This window comes from Puma concolor, chromosome D1, assembly GCF_028749965.1.
Source record: "Puma concolor isolate L17-30 chromosome D1, mPumCon1.1.hap2, whole genome shotgun sequence".
Lineage (NCBI taxonomy): Eukaryota > Metazoa > Chordata > Mammalia > Carnivora > Felidae > Puma > Puma concolor.
In genome coordinates this window covers 90,205,259-90,221,001 of record NC_141676.1, presented here as the reverse complement: position 1 = coordinate 90,221,001, position 15,743 = coordinate 90,205,259, and the positions used below count along the sequence as shown (strand labels likewise).

Sequence of the window (15,743 nt, the reverse complement as noted above, 5' to 3'; positions counted from 1 at the left end):
TCTTTTCATGTGTCTGTTGACCATCTGTATGTCTTCTTTGAAGAAATGTCTGCTCATATCTTCTGCCCATTCTTTTTTTTTTTTTTTTTTTTTTTTCAACGTTTATTTATTTTTGGGACAGAGAGAGACAGAGCATGAACGGGGGAGGGGCAGAGAGAGAGGGAGACACAGAATCGGAAACAGGCTCCAGGCTCTGAGCCATCAGCCCAGAGCCCGACGCGGGGCTCGAACTCACGGACCGCGAGATCGTGACCTGGCTGAAGTCGGACGCTTAACCGACTGCGCCACCCAGGCGCCCCTCTTCTGCCCATTCTTAATCACATTATTTGGTTCTTGAGTGTTGAGTTTTATAAGTTCTTTATATATTTTGGATACTAATCCTTTATGGATATGTCATTTGCAACTATCCTCTCCCATTACATAGGTTGCCTTTTAGTTGCCTTTAGTTGTGTGATTTAGTTGTGTTTCTTTGCTGTGCAAACACTTTTTATTTTGATGTAGTCCCAATAGTTTATTTTTGCTTTCATTTCCCCTGCCTTAAGGTACCTAACTAGAAAAAATAGTTGCTACAACCGATGTCAGAGAAATAACTGCCTGTGCTCTCTTCTAGGATTTTTATGGTTTCAGGTCTCACTCTGAGGTCTTTAATTCATTTTGAATTTATTTTTGTGTGTGGTGTAAGAAAGTGGTCCAGTTTCATTCTTTTGCACTTTGCTGTCCAGTTTTCCCAGCACCATTTGTTGAAGAGACTGTCTTTTTCCCCGTGGATATTCTTTCCTGGTTTGTCAAAGATTAATTGACCATATAATTGTGGATTTGTCTTTGGACTTTCCATTCTGTTCCATTGACCAATGTGTCTATTTTTATGCCAATACCATACTGTTGATTAGTACAGCTTTATAATACAACTTGAAGTCTGGAATTGTGATACCTCCAGCTTTGCTTTGCTTTTTCAAGATTGCTTAGACTATTCAGGGTCTTTTGTGGTTCCATACAAATTTTAAGAGGGGTCATTTCTTATTCATTTTATTATTTCCTCAGCACCCAGTATATTTAATGGGATCCCATTAAAAAAAATGGAAGCAGGAATGAGACCATCTTTTGCTTAGAAATCTAAACTCACTTGGGAGGTAACTGAGCTCTTATTCATGGAATTTTGTTCCACGGCATCATGAACTCATGCCAGAACAAGGCTCAAATTCTTATTCTGGTTTTGAGCCTTCTGTCCAAGGACCTACCTACCAACTTACAGAGAAAATAACAATAACAGTAGTAGCTATAAAATTTTTAAAAAAGTGACAGACTCCAGAGTTATTTAAGGGCTCCCAGGCTACTATAGAGCAGGGATACTCTGCCTGAAGTTCAGGACTAAACCATAGTCACATCAGCCATGGGCCACAGAGAACTTTCAACTCTGTACCTTGTGCTTCCTCTGCATTTTACTACTAAGCAGCTCATAGAAGAAAGCGGGAGGTATTAGGCTTGTTATTTGCAGAGTAACAGAAAGCTGAGTCAGGCAGGGTTGGTTGTATTCCAAAGTAAACTCAGGCCAGAAGCCATTTAAGTGTTTCTGTTGGCAAAGACAGATTCAAAATAATATTCTCTGTTCTCCCCATTACCTATTTGCCTACTGACCAAACACATATCCCATTTCTATTAAAAAGGTATTCAGGGGCACCTGGGTGGCTCAATCGATTAAGCATCTGACTTTGGGCCAGCTCATGAATTCAAGCCCCACATTGGGCTCTGTGCTGACAGCTCAGAGCCTGGAGCCTGCTTCAGATTCTGTGTCTCCATCTCTGTCTCTCTGCCCCTCCCCCACTCATGCTCTGTCTCTCTCTCTCTCTCTCCCTTCTTCAAAAATAAATAAACATTTTAAAAAATGAAAAAACCCACTACCTTCTCCAGGGTCAGGTAAAGGTTCAACATATTTCCCCTCTCCCCACTTGAAGTTAGTACTAAAAGATACAGCAGCCTTAGTTCAATAATTATACTTCTCCTAAAAGAGAAACCAGGTTTCTCCCCCATTAATTGTGGGAATAAGTATGAGAACACCAGAGAAGAGAGGAAACTAATATTTGTTAAACACTTACTATAGTTAGCTGCTAGACATTCTCAGTTAATCCTCACAAGATGCTTCTGAGGTAGTGTTAAGGTCCTCATTTTGGAAGAAAGGGTACTGAAAGGGTACCAAGAGGTTAGGGAAGTTGTCCATGACCTTACCAGTAAAAGCAGCAAAGATTGACGCTCCATAGTTTGTGCTCTTTCTATTATATGACTGTATTTCCCCCTTAAAGGAACATGTAGGAATCCAGTTTCCTTTAGGGAAATTAAGGAAATAGAATTCACCTGAACTAATATAAAACTTGACTTGCATCTTTCTAACTTAACCTTCCTCAGGCCCATTTGTGAGTTGGTTTATATCCTTTCTAGAGATTCTTGGGCACATAGGACTACAATGTCTGGTTGATTTGACTTTTAAGTATACTGTTCTGTTCATTCCCAACCTAAGACAATTTAAAGGTTTAATGCATTCCAGCCATGGAAGAGAATGACATTAGGTCTTTCTTGGTAAAGAAAGTAGGAATGGTAGGGTAAAGAGAGTAAGAAACATTATCTAGCTTGATTCTGACCATATGGATGATTGGCTACACCTGCTTCTTAGTCTAGGCATGTACTATTTGCTCTGTCTGGAGCTTTACGCACACTACCTATGTTTACCTGTTTTTCAAGGAAGTTTTAGGGACACTTCCCTCTATAATCTTTCTCCTATTTCTCCCAGGCTGAGTCAGAGTCCTACTTTCATTGTCATAACACTCTGCACACTCTATTAAAACATTTAATATATGTGTCATAATTGTTGAATTACTCATTCTTTACCACAGTTTCATCTTATTGTAGGCAAGGCCCTTCTTTGAAGATTGATGAAATCCATTTTCAAGAGTAGAAGGTAGACAAAGGCACTAAGACAATTCAATGGGGGAAAGAAAAACCTTTTCAACAAATGGCTGGGACAATTAGATATGCAAAAAATGAAGTTGGATCACTACTTCACACCACATACAAAAGTTAATTAAATGGATCATAGACATAAATGTAAGAGATAAAACTGTAAAAATCCTAGAATAAAACATAGGATTCAATCTTCATGGTCTTGAGTTAAGCAATGGCTTCTTAGATATGACACCAAAGCACAAACCACAAAAGAAAAAAATATAAACTGACTTCATCAAAATCAAAAGTTTCTGTGATCCAAAGGACACAATAGAGAAAGTAAAAAGACAACCCACAAAAAGAGAGAAAATATTTTCAAATCATATATCTGATACAGGACTTGTATCTATAATATATAAAGAGCTATTACAACTCAACAAGTTAAAAATTTTTTAAATGGGTAATGAATTTGAATAGGCATTTCTCCAAAGAAGATATACAAATGCCCAATAAGCTCATGAAAAGATGCTTCACATCACTAATCATTAGGGAAGCAAAATAAAACAAAACAATGAGATATACTTCACACTCATTAGTATGGTTAAAATTAAAAAGATGAACATAACAAGTGTTGGGAAGGATGTGGAGAAATTGGAACCTTCATACACTGCTGGTGAGATGGGAAAATGGTGCAGCCATTTTGGAAAAGAGTCTGGTTGTTCCTCAAAATGTTAAACATAGAGTTACCATATGACCAAGTAATTCCACTCCTAGTATATGCCCAAGAGAAATGAAAACATAGGTACACACAAAAATTTGTATGCCAATATTCATAGTATCATTATTCATAACAACCCAAATATCCATCAACACGTGAATGGATATTATATGTCAACCATACTTCAGTTAAAAATATAAAGGATTGGGCACCTAGCTAGCTCAGTTGGTAGAGCATGCAACTCTTGATCTCAGGGTCATGAGTTTGAGCCCCACATTGGGTATGGAGCCTACTTAAAACATAAAACTTTTTAAAAAATTAAAAGATTAAGATTTAAAAACCAGATGAATGGATAAACAAAATGTGACATATCTGTACAATACAATATTATTCAGCAATGAAAAGGAATGAAGGACTTTTACATGCTACAACATGGATGAACCTTCAAACCATGCTATGTGAAAGAGGCAGAGATATATGATTCCACTTAAATGAAATATCTAGAATAGGCAAACTCATGGAGATAGAAAGTAGATTAGTGGTTGCCAGAGTCAGAGGGGTTGAAAGGAAATGGAGAATGATTGCTAATGGGTGTGGGATTTCTTTCGGGGTTGATGAAAATGTTTTAAAATCAGATAGTGGTAATGGTTGCACAACTGTGAATATACCATCAATCACTGAATTATATACTTCAAAGGAGTGAATGTTATGGTATATGAATTATATGTCAATAAGGCTGTTATTTAAAAAAAGAAAAAGAGAGAAATAGCAAGAAAGCATTGAGACTTCTAGAACCATATGAGGGCGATTTTCAGATTCATTAAGAAAAACTGTCCCAGAAATACAAAGCAGCAATACTTAGTAAGGTTGTTTAAACCTTCAGAGTGTCTTCTTTGATACATCTGATTTGTCTTTTGTAGTGATTTAGTAATTAAATCTACAAAAGTATATGGAAATGTCAATTAAGTGATGAATAAATAAAATGTGGTATAATGGGCTGAATTATGCTCCCCATCCCCCAATTTATATGTTGAAGTCCTGATCTCCAGTATGTCAGAAGGTGACTATATTTAAAGATTATCTCTTTAAAGAGATAATTAAGTTAAAATGAGGTCATCAGGGAGGTGTCTAATCTAACTGTTGCCCTTATAAGAGGACACAGGCACACACAGAGGGAAGATGTATGTGAAGACACGGGGAGAAGACAGCCATCTTCAAGCCAAGGAGAACTTGGGCACCATTTCAAAAGATAAAATGTGTCTATCTGGTATCAGAAAGAAAAGGCACGAGTCAGGACAGTTCCAGATACAATTTGCCAAAATAGTCTTTGGCGCCTTTTTAGTATAAATTCTACCATTCTTACAGCATCATAACTTCTTCCTTTGATATGATAAAGTTTTCCAATATTTTTTTTAATTTTTTTTAATGTTTATTTATTTCTGAGGCAGAGAGAGACAGAGCATGAGTGGGGGAGGGTCAGAGAGAGAGGGAGACACAGAATCAGAAGCAGGGTCCAGGCTCTGAGCTGGCAGCACAGAGCCCAACACAGGGATTGAACTCACAAACCGTGAGATCATGACCTGAGCTGAAGTTGGTCGCTCAACCGACTGAGCCACCCAGGCGCCCCTTTCCAATATTTTTTTAAAGAAACTGCAAAAGCCTGAGTGTCCTACCCATAACATGTTAACCTCATATATATGTGTACAACTCATAACAACTTAGGTTATCCTAGATAAAAACAGTCCACGAAGCTTAGTGGCTCATTACAACAACTGTTTATTTTTCCTATGCCATGTGTTCATCATGGCTTGTTTGGGGCTCTGCTCAATGTCTCCTCACTCTGGGATCTAGACTGATGGAGAAGCTACTGTCATGAACATTGATAGTAATGTGGTAAAGGGAAATGTGTTCTGAGAGGTCTGGAACTGCCAATTAATTATGTGTTTCCTCCCAGCACTAACACATGTCACTTCTGCCCACAACTCACAAGACCCCACCCAACGACAAGGGGGCCAGAAAGTGCAATCATACCATGTGCCTAGAAGACAGAGAGCCAGAAATACTTAATGAATAGTGTTAAATACCCTCAAAGTAGTCTTCCATTTTGCTTTCCCTGTTCATATAATCATATACCTGTATACATATGAATACATATATGCAGGACATTACCTTTGTTGTTTAAAATGGAGTCATATTGGGGCGCCTGGGTGGCGCAGTCGGTTAAGCGTCCGGCTTCAGCCAGGTCACGATCTCGCGGTCCGTGAGTTCGAGCCCCGTGTCGGGCTCTGGGCTGATGGCTCAGAGCCTGGAGCCTGTTTCCGATTCTATGTCTCCCTCTCTCTGCCCCTCCCCTGTTCATGCTCTGTCTCTCTCTGTCCCAAAAATAAATAAACGTTGAAAAAAAAAATTTTTTTTAAATAAATAAATAAATAAATAAAATGGAGTCATATTATAAGTAATAGTTTTTTCCATCTTGCTTGTCTCAGCCAGGTCTCTCATGGAAAACCTTCTAGAACAGCTGGTATAGCTCTAATTCATTCTTTTTAATGGTTACATAATATCCCATGGTGAAGATAAACCATAATTCATTAAGTATGTATTAGTAAGTATGAAAGCCAAGTCCTTGGTTCTAATGTTGGAGGGTGCTGGTTGCTAAGCCCAGGCACTCAAGGAAGAAAATAAAATTCATTTTTCTTCTTGGTTTTGAGTCTCTCACTCATCTAGGTACATCCTGTCCTTCCACTATGTGTACTTTCTTCATCTAAAATAAGGGAAAATTCAGGCTTTTTTTTTTTAAAGGCCCATATCACGTTTTGTTTTTAACTACAGGCAAATGACATTGGCCATAATTTTTCATTTCTTTTGCTCCCTCTCTCTATGTCTATGACTCTTCTGTCCTCTTCTTTCCTTGTCCCCTACTCTTCCTTACTCTTACCCGCATTTTCTCTTCTGGACACCATCAACCTGTCTTCATTTCACTTACCTCAAATGAGAAATAGAGAATATAGAGGGGGGAAATGGCTAAAGATAAGGAGGGCAAGGAAAAGCATGTCAAACCTCTTATTCAAATGATGTTCCTTTTCCTGTGATCTCCTTAGACAAAACACGAACCACTAGTCTTCTTGGTTGCCAGCTTTAACTCAAAGCTACCCCCTCTCCACGGCTGCCTGGATGGCTCAGCCCATTAAGCACCTGACTCCAGCTCAGGTCACAATCTTGCAGTTCGTGAGTTCCAGCCCGGCATCAGGCTCTGTGCTGGCATCATTGAGCCTGCTTGGGATTCTCTCTTTCTGCCCCTTCCCTGCTCATGCTCTCTCTCAAAAAGAAAATAAACAGTAAAAAAAAAAAAAAAAAAAAAGGTACCACCTCTCCAAAACACTCAATCTTCCTTTCACACTCCCATGCTATCTCACACAATATCAAAAAACAATGAATATATTAAAATAAGAATGTTAGGAAACTTTTCCTTGCAGAAGTACTTTCTGATGTTTCTTCTCTGTGGGTTTTCCTTAGATTGAAATATTTTGTACCATGTAATTCTTGGCAGCTTACCCCTTGAGTATTTGCTTTTTTTTTTTATTTAATACTTATTTTTAAATTATTTTTTTAAGCTAGACTTCTCAGGGACTTAGCCTGTTTGAATGGTGTTATCAAAATTATCAGAAGTCTAAATTTTTATTCTTCTATTTGAAATTAGTTATTACCTTGTTTCTCCTTATTGAAACTGACCCATCCTGTATTTCTACCACATGTCCTATGATGTAGCTAAGCAAATAAACTAATCTAATAATTGATTAATGGAAGAAACCTACCTCCCTGCTCCTCTCCCTCATCAAATCAAGGTATTCAGCTTTCCAAGTAGCATAAGTAAATTTAGAAACAGTTTCTACAGACATGCTGTGGGCCCTACCATCCACTGAGGTGCATCTTAAACCAGGTAAAAGGGAAGGGTGGGGTTTGACAAGTGGTATGCACTACAGAAAGACAGACAAGGACTCTGCCTGAGACGGGACAGGAAGGATTTGCAAAGCTGGTTTTTCTGCACTTCTGGCTAGGAAGACAAGGGAGTATAACAGGCTGGATCTTGAGAGGGACCTCGGTTAAACATGAAAAGAAAATGGAGGTTTTTAAAAAAATATATTGATCAGTGGGGCACCTGGGTGGCTCAGTCAGTTAAGCATCCAACTCCGGCTTAGGTCATGATCTCACAGTTCATGAGTGCAAGCCCTGCATCAGGCCCTGTGCTGACAGCTTGGAACCTGGAACCTGCTTTGGATTCTGTGTCTCCCTCTCTTTCTGCCCCTTCCCACTTGCACTCTGTCTCTCTCTCTCTCAAAAATAAATAAACGTTAGAATTTTTTAAAAAAATATTGATCAATATAGGGTCTTAAAAAAAATGAAAAAAAGAAGGGGAAGAAGACCTTCCAGTTAAGGCAGAATGAATAGGTAGGCAGTTTCTTTCTGCAAAAAAACTAAAAACAAGCCAAAAAATTGTATAAAGCTAGACAATTTGTCAAAACCAGCCATTTCTGGGAACTGGTAATGAACTAAAGTCAGACAACAAATTGAGAAGCTGTTGTGACTTTGTTAAATTAACATTTGCTAAGAAGGGTGCCCGGGTGTCTGATGGTGAGTCTCTGTTCAACAAGATACTACTGAAATAGAGAATTTTATTACTCCCAGGTCCTGGAGAAGGTACAAGTCCTGCCTCAAGGGGCCATACGGGGAGGTCAAGGCAGAGTACACGTGGAGACTGTGGCAGGACCCGGTGTACATACCTTTACTGGGACCCACAAATAGAGCCCTTAGGATTCCCAGGCTAAGTCTGGGTTGGTCAATTCAAACAAGAAAGAACAGGGTTTTGGTAAGCCTCACAGGGGTGTTATTTAAGGGCTGAATAAGGGGAAGGCCCTGAGAGGAGGAGGACTGTTTACCACAAGGGCCATTGGGGAACTCATATCTTGAACACGTTTACTTGTGGCCCTGCAGCTGTTATCTAGGGCATGTTTGCCCCTGCAGGCCACCTGGCTACACAAAATGGAGGAGACAGCAATATTATGGAGTAGTTCAGCTAAACTCTCAACAGAAGCTTTTATTTTTGAAAAGCTACTAGACTATGGCCTTGTTGCCTGGGGCTGCTGCCATTAATTCCCTTCACTCAAAGACTTTTAAGTAACTTGGTGCTAACCATGAAAACAAATAGTTTTGCTGCCAGGGGAAACAGACACGGTTCAGGGTAGTGATTGGGAGGTTGAAAATCCTTGGCTCAATGGGTTAAACATGGGAATGAACAGGGAAAGGGAGTCAGAAAAAATAATTGAAGAATTAATGGCTGGAAACTCCCCAAGTTTGATGAAAAATATTAAACTATAGACCCAAGAAGCTCAGCCAAGATAAAAACAACAACAAAAACAAAACAAAAAACCTACAAAATGAATAACACAAAGATATGTCAGAGTCAAACGGCTGAAAACCAAAGATACCAAGAAACAAAATTTTTTTTTTTAATTTTTTTAACGTTTATTTATTTTGGGGAGATAAAATAAATATCTGTGCTCTGTCAGCACAGAGCCGGATGCGGGGCTCAAACCCAGGAACTGTGAGATCATGACCTGAGCTGAGGTTGGAGGCTTAACCAACTGGGCCACCCAGGCACCCCAACAAGAAAATTTTGAAAGCAAGAAAAAAAGTGACTCACTGGGAAATAACAGTATGAGTAATAACTGATTCCTCACCAGTACCATGGGAGGTCAGAAGCCCGTGGAATGATATAATCAAAGTGTTGAAAGAAAAAACTGCCAACTAAGAAGTCTATATCCAACCTAACTAGTCTTCAAAAATGAAGATGAAATAAAGATATTTCCAGAAAAGCAAAACTGAAAGAATTCATTGGTAACAGAACTGCTCTATAAGAAATATTAAAGGATATCCTTCAGGCTGGAACTAAATGAGATTAGAGGGTTATTCAAATGCACAGAAAGGAATGAAGAACACTAGAAATGGTAAATATGTAATTAAATATAAAAGGCTATCTGTCTCTATTTCCTGAAAAATATAAGACTATTTAGTGCTCACTTCAGCAGCACACATACTAAAATTAGAATGATACAGCAAAGATTAATGTGGCCCCTCCCTGCACAAGATTGACACACAAATTCGTGAAGTGTTCCATATTTTTTTGTTGCATTACTATATTGTACACCTAAAACTAATATAATATGTCTGTTAACTATACTGGAATTAAAATTCAAAATTTAATAAAAAAGTAAAAAAATAAAAGGCCTATTTAAAGCACTAATTGCAATACTGTTGGTTTATAATATATATCACATACTTATATTTAATATATTTATTGACTGTTGATATGTATACCAACAATGGCATGATGAAGGGGGTTGGAAATGAAACTATAAATTAACAAAGCTGCTATATTTTACCAGAATTAAGTTAATATTAACCTAAAGTAGACAGGGATGCATACTGTAATTCCTAGAGCAAGCACTAAAAAAGAAAAATAAGGTTTCAAAAACATAGCTTAAAAAAATGAAAAGAAGAATTAGAATAGTACATTAGGGGTACCTGGGTGGCTCATTCGGTTGACAGTTTGACTTCCACTCAGGTCACGATCTCGCGGTCTATGAGTTCAAGCCCTGCGTCAGGCTCTGTGCTGACAGCTCAGAGCCTGGAGCCTGCTTCGGATTCTGTGTCTCCCTCTCTTTCTCTGTCTCTCTCCTACTCATGCTGTGTCTCTCACCCAAAAATAAATAAACATAAAAAAAATTATTTATACACAAAAGACAGCAGTAAACAAGGAACAGAGGAACAAAAAAGGTCTGAGAGAACAAGTGGAATTTGAAATTAAAAACACAACATTTACATTAGCACCCTGCAAAAAAGAAATACTTGGGGTACCTGGGTGGCTCAGTTGGTTAAGCATCTGACTTAGGCTCAGGTCATGATCTTGCAGTTTGTGAGTTCAAGCCTGTGTCGGGCTCTGTACTGACAGCTCAGAGCCTGGAGCCTACTTTGATTCTGTGTCTGCCTCTCTCTCTGCCCCTCCCTGCTCATGCTCTGTCTCTCTCTCTCTCTCTCTTTCAAAAATAAATAAACATTTTAAAAAAATTTTTAAAGAAATAAGTATGAAGCTAACAAAATAAGGAGAGGAAAACCATAAAAGTCTGATGAATGGAACCAAAGAACTAAATAAATGGAAAGATATTCCATATTCATGGACAGAAAGACACTATTGTCAAGATGTCAGTTCTTCCCCACTAGATCTATAGATTAAATGCAATTTCAATCAAGATCCCAGAAAGTTATTTCATGGATGTTGACAAATTGATTCTAAAGTTTATACGGAAAGGCCAAAGACCCAGAATAGCCAACAAAATACTGAAGAACAAAGTCAAAGGACTCATGTTACCCAATTTCAAGACTTATGTTAAAGCTATAGTAACCAAGAGAATGTGGTATTGGCAAAAAAAATAGATAAATAGATCAATGAAATATAGGGCCCAGAAATACACCTTGATCAACTGACCTTTGACAAAAGAATAAAGGCAACACAATGGAGCAGAGATAGTCTGTTCAATAAATGGTGCTAGAACAACTGGATATCCACATGCAAAAAAATTAATCTAGACACAGACCTTACACCATCACAAAGCTTGAAACTTTTGTTTCAACCAAATGCACCATAAATCTAAATGTAAAATGCACAGCTGTAAAATTCCTAGAAGATAATATAAAAGAATACCTAGATGACCTTGTATATGGTGATACCTTGTTAGATTAACAACACCAAAGACATTATCCATGAAAGAAGTACCTGATAAGGTGGACTTCATTAAAATTAAAAACTACTGCTCTGCAAAAGACAAAAATCAAGAAAATTAGAAGACAAGCCACAGACTAGGAGAAAATATTTGCAAAAGGACACATCTGTTAAAAGACTGATATCCAAAATAACTTAAAACTTAAGAAAAAAAAATTTAATGGGCCAAACCACCTTGACAGACACTTCACCTAAGACATACAAGTAAGCATATGAAAAAATGCTCCACATCGTAGTATATCATCAGGGAAATGAAAATGAAAATGATGAGACAGCATAACATACCTCCTGGAATGCCAGAATCCAGAACACTGACACCAGATGCCGGGGAGGGTGTAAAGTAACAGGAACTCTCATACGCTGCTGGTGAGAATGCAGAATGGTACAGCTGCTTTGGAAGATAGTTTGGCAGTTCCTGCAAAACTATCCATACAATCCAGCAATTCTGCTCTTTGGTGTTTACCCAAAGGAGATAAAAACTTATGTCCACACAAAACCTACACACAGGTGTTTCTAACAGCTTCATTCATAATTCCAGAATCTTGGAAGCAACCAAGATGTCCTTCAGTAGTTGAGTGTATAAATAAACTGCGGTATATCCAGACAATGGAATATTGTTCAGTGCCAGAAAGAAATGAACTATCAAGCCGTGAAAAGACCCGGAGGAAACTAAAGTGCCTATTAGCAAGTGAGAGAAGCCAATCTGAAGAGGCTACATACTGTATGATTCCAACATTTGACATTCTGGAAAAAGCAAAACTATGGAGATAATAAAAAGGGGTGGTGTCAGAGGTGGGGGGGGTAGAAATGAATAGGCAGGGCACAGGGAATTTTTAGGGCAGTAAAAATACTCTGTGTGTTATTTATAATGATGGGTACATGTCATTATAATTTTGTCCAAAGCCATAGAATGCACAACATCAGTAATGAACCCTCCGGCAAACTATGGACTTTGGTAATTATGATGTGTCAATGTAGACTCATCCTTGGTTTAAAAAAAAAAAAAAAAGCACCATTCTGATGAGTGGTATCAAAAATAGGGGAGACTGTGCACGTGTGCAGGCAAAAGGTGTAGGGAAAATCTCTGTACATTACTCTCAATTTTGTTGTTGTTTAGAGCTCTAAAAAAATAGTCTTTTTGAAAAAACATAAAAGAGACATAGAAAACAAGTAGCAAAATGTAACCACGTTGATAATTACAATGAATATGAATAGATTAAGGAAGCCCGTTTTGATTATTTAAAAATGCAGAGATTGTCAGCCATGCAAATTCTCAAAGAATCTACCTTTTGTTCATATTTTGGGGAATAACTAGAGGCATATTAATGGAAATAAACCAGGACAGAAGAATAAATGGCATCCAAGAAACAGGGGGGTCAAAAACAGGAAAAGGCAAAGGGAATTTAAAAGATAGTGCCAAATGCTCCAGGATGATAGACAACCAGTCCAGTTTTGGGGACAGAGGATAAAAGGTCCTGGAAGAAAGGTCTCTAGCAATAAAATGGAACTGACAAGTTTTCTGATGTTTGAATATCTAGACATTAATTTGGAGGACATTTAGCAGATCTGTTAGCTCTTTTGGGGAAAAACACAGTGATTAGGTATATGGGAAAGTAAACAAATGAAAAACAAGGCAAATATTAATTCCAGAATAAAATAACAATGGTGAAAATACAACCCATAATATGCTACTTGGATGAGCATGTATTCGTTCCACAAATATTTGAGTGCTTACCAAGTCAGGGCCTGCTGTAAGCACTGGGCTAACGGCAACAACAAAACAAATCAAATCCCTCCTTTCAGGGAGTGTACATTCTAGTGGATAGAGCTGGATGCTAAAAAGAAAATCAATATGCAATATCAGATAGTGATCCATGCCTTAAAGAAAATTTAGACGTACACCAGATAGCATTTGTTAGGTAATGATTAGCTGTAAATAATAAACATACAATGAATTCTTAAAAACAAAAAAAAAAAAGAGGGAAGAGGAGGAGGAAGAGGACGAGGATGAGGAGGAAGCGGAGGAGAAGAAGAAGGAGGAGAGGGAGAAGGAAAAGTAGGAGGAGAAGCAGTAGTATACCTGGATTGGAAAGTGGGACATGCCTGCTACTTTTCACAAAGTAGTCAGGGAATAAAGTAACATTTGAACAGATACCTGAAGAAAATGAAGGAAAGACCTGTTGGCTCTCTTTGGGGAACCACTAGAAAGAACAGACAGCCCAGGCCCAGAAGCAGGAGGGGGTCTGTACTTGGAAATGGAAGGCAATGGAAGGGACCCTGTGTTGCACGGCTGAAGGGGTAGGAGAGAGGTCAAAGAGATAGCTCAGGATCATGTAGGATTTATCAGCTCTGGTAAGGACTTTGGATCTACAGAGCCATAATAATGAAACTAATGATTTAAGCAAATGAACACAATGTAACTACTGTGAACATGACCGGTTGAAGAGGAGGGAGAGGTTATAAGAGAGCTCCAGGAAGTTGGTGGATAACGCCTGACAACGATATAATAACAAATGGCAGCATGCACAAATGAATGAGAATTGTGGAAGTAAGTACCAGAAGAAACAGTGGGAAGGGTTTAAAGTGGTTTCACTAGTGGGTGAGGAGGGATGGGACATGGGGCTGCTGCTTTTCATTTTAAGAATTTTAAATGCAATTTGATTTTTTTTTAACTATAAAGTTTTTTTTTTTTAAATTTGTGAAAGTTCTTGGTGAAGGGTGGAGACCTCAGCTGTAAATGTATCAGATGTGAAATAGCCCTAACCATGTACCACTGATAGAGGGGTAGATGTCCCTGATGGCCAGGGCTGGAATAGCATGTGCAGACCATCTTTATGTTCCTAGCAGATATGTTCTAATCACCATCACCTGCTGTTTTTCTCCCACTTTACACATTCTTTAGGTCACCACCCAGGTCCCCCAGGATTAGAATCATTTTCCTTCTGAATCAGTTCTAGCTAACACTTATCTTTTGTTGTTGTTGTTTTGTTTTTTATTATTATTTTCTTTATTTTCAAGTTACTTAACAGACAGTGTACTCTTGGCTTCAGGAGTAGAACCCAGTGATTCATGCACACCCAGTGCTCAACCTGAAAAGTTCCCTCCTTAATGCTAATAACCCATTTAACCCACCCCCGGCACTCCCCCCATCAACCCTCAGTTTGTTCTCTGTATTAAAGTCCTTTATGGTTTGCCTCCCTCTCTGTTTTTATCTTATTTTCCTTCCCTTCCCCTATGTTCATCTGTTAAGTTTCTCAAATTCCACATATGAGTGAAATCATATGATATTTGTCTTCCTCTGATTGACTTATTTCACTTAGCATAACACCCTCCAGCTCCATCCACATTGTTGCAAATGGCAAGGTTTCATTCTTTTTCATCAGTGAGTAGTATTCCATTGTATATATGTATATTTACATAACATCTTCTTAAGCCACTCATCAGTTGATGGACAGTGGGCTCTTTCCATAATTTGGCTATTGTTGATAGCATTGCTATAAACATTGGGGTGCATGTGCCCCTTTGAATCAGCATTTTTGTATCCTTTGGATAAATTCCTAGTAGTGCAATTGCTGGGCCATAGGGTAGTTTTACTGTTAATTTTTTGAGGAATCTCCACACTGGTGGTTGCACCAGTTTACATTCTCACCAACAGAGCAATAGGGTTCCCCTTTCTCAACATCCTCGCCAACATCTGTCGTTTCCTGAGTTGTTAATTTTAGCCATTCTGACCAGTGTGAGATGTATTTCATTTGTGGTTTTGATTTGCATTTCCCTGATGATGAACAATGAGCATATTTTCATGTGTCTGTTTGCCATCTGGATGCCTTCTTTGAAAAGTGTCTATTCATGTCTTCTGCCCATTTTTTCACTGGATTATTTGTTTCTTGGATGTTGAGTTTGGTAAGTTTTTAAATGTTTATTTATTTTGAGACACAGATATAGATAGAGAGAGTGAGCAGGGGAGGGGCAGAGAGAGGGAGAGAGAGAATCCCAAGCAGGCTCCAAGCTGTCAGTGCAGAGACCAATGCAGGGCTCAACCCCATGAACCATGAGACGATAACCTGAGCCAAAATCAAAAGTCATACGCTTAACTGACTGAGCTGCCCGGGGCGCCCCAAATTTGTGAAGTCCATTATAGATTTGGGATACTAACCTTTTATCTAATATGGCATTTGCAAATATCTTCTCCCATTCCATTGGTTGCCTTTTAGTTTCACTGATGTTCTTTGCTGTGCAGAAGCTTTTTATTTATTT

At 38.4% G+C, this 15,743-nt stretch overlaps 1 protein-coding gene and 1 non-coding gene across 2 annotated transcripts in view; both read left to right on the top strand.

The window, feature by feature from the left end:
- Window positions 1–15,743, top strand: part of TMEM45B (transmembrane protein 45B) — a 39,805-nt gene that overhangs the window by 11,146 nt on the left and 12,916 nt on the right. The gene's annotated exons all lie outside the window — the stretch shown is intronic.
- Window positions 9,720–9,830, top strand: LOC112866194 (U6 spliceosomal RNA). Its single transcript, XR_003224058.1, has one exon. It is a non-coding gene; the product is annotated as a U6 spliceosomal RNA (small nuclear RNA).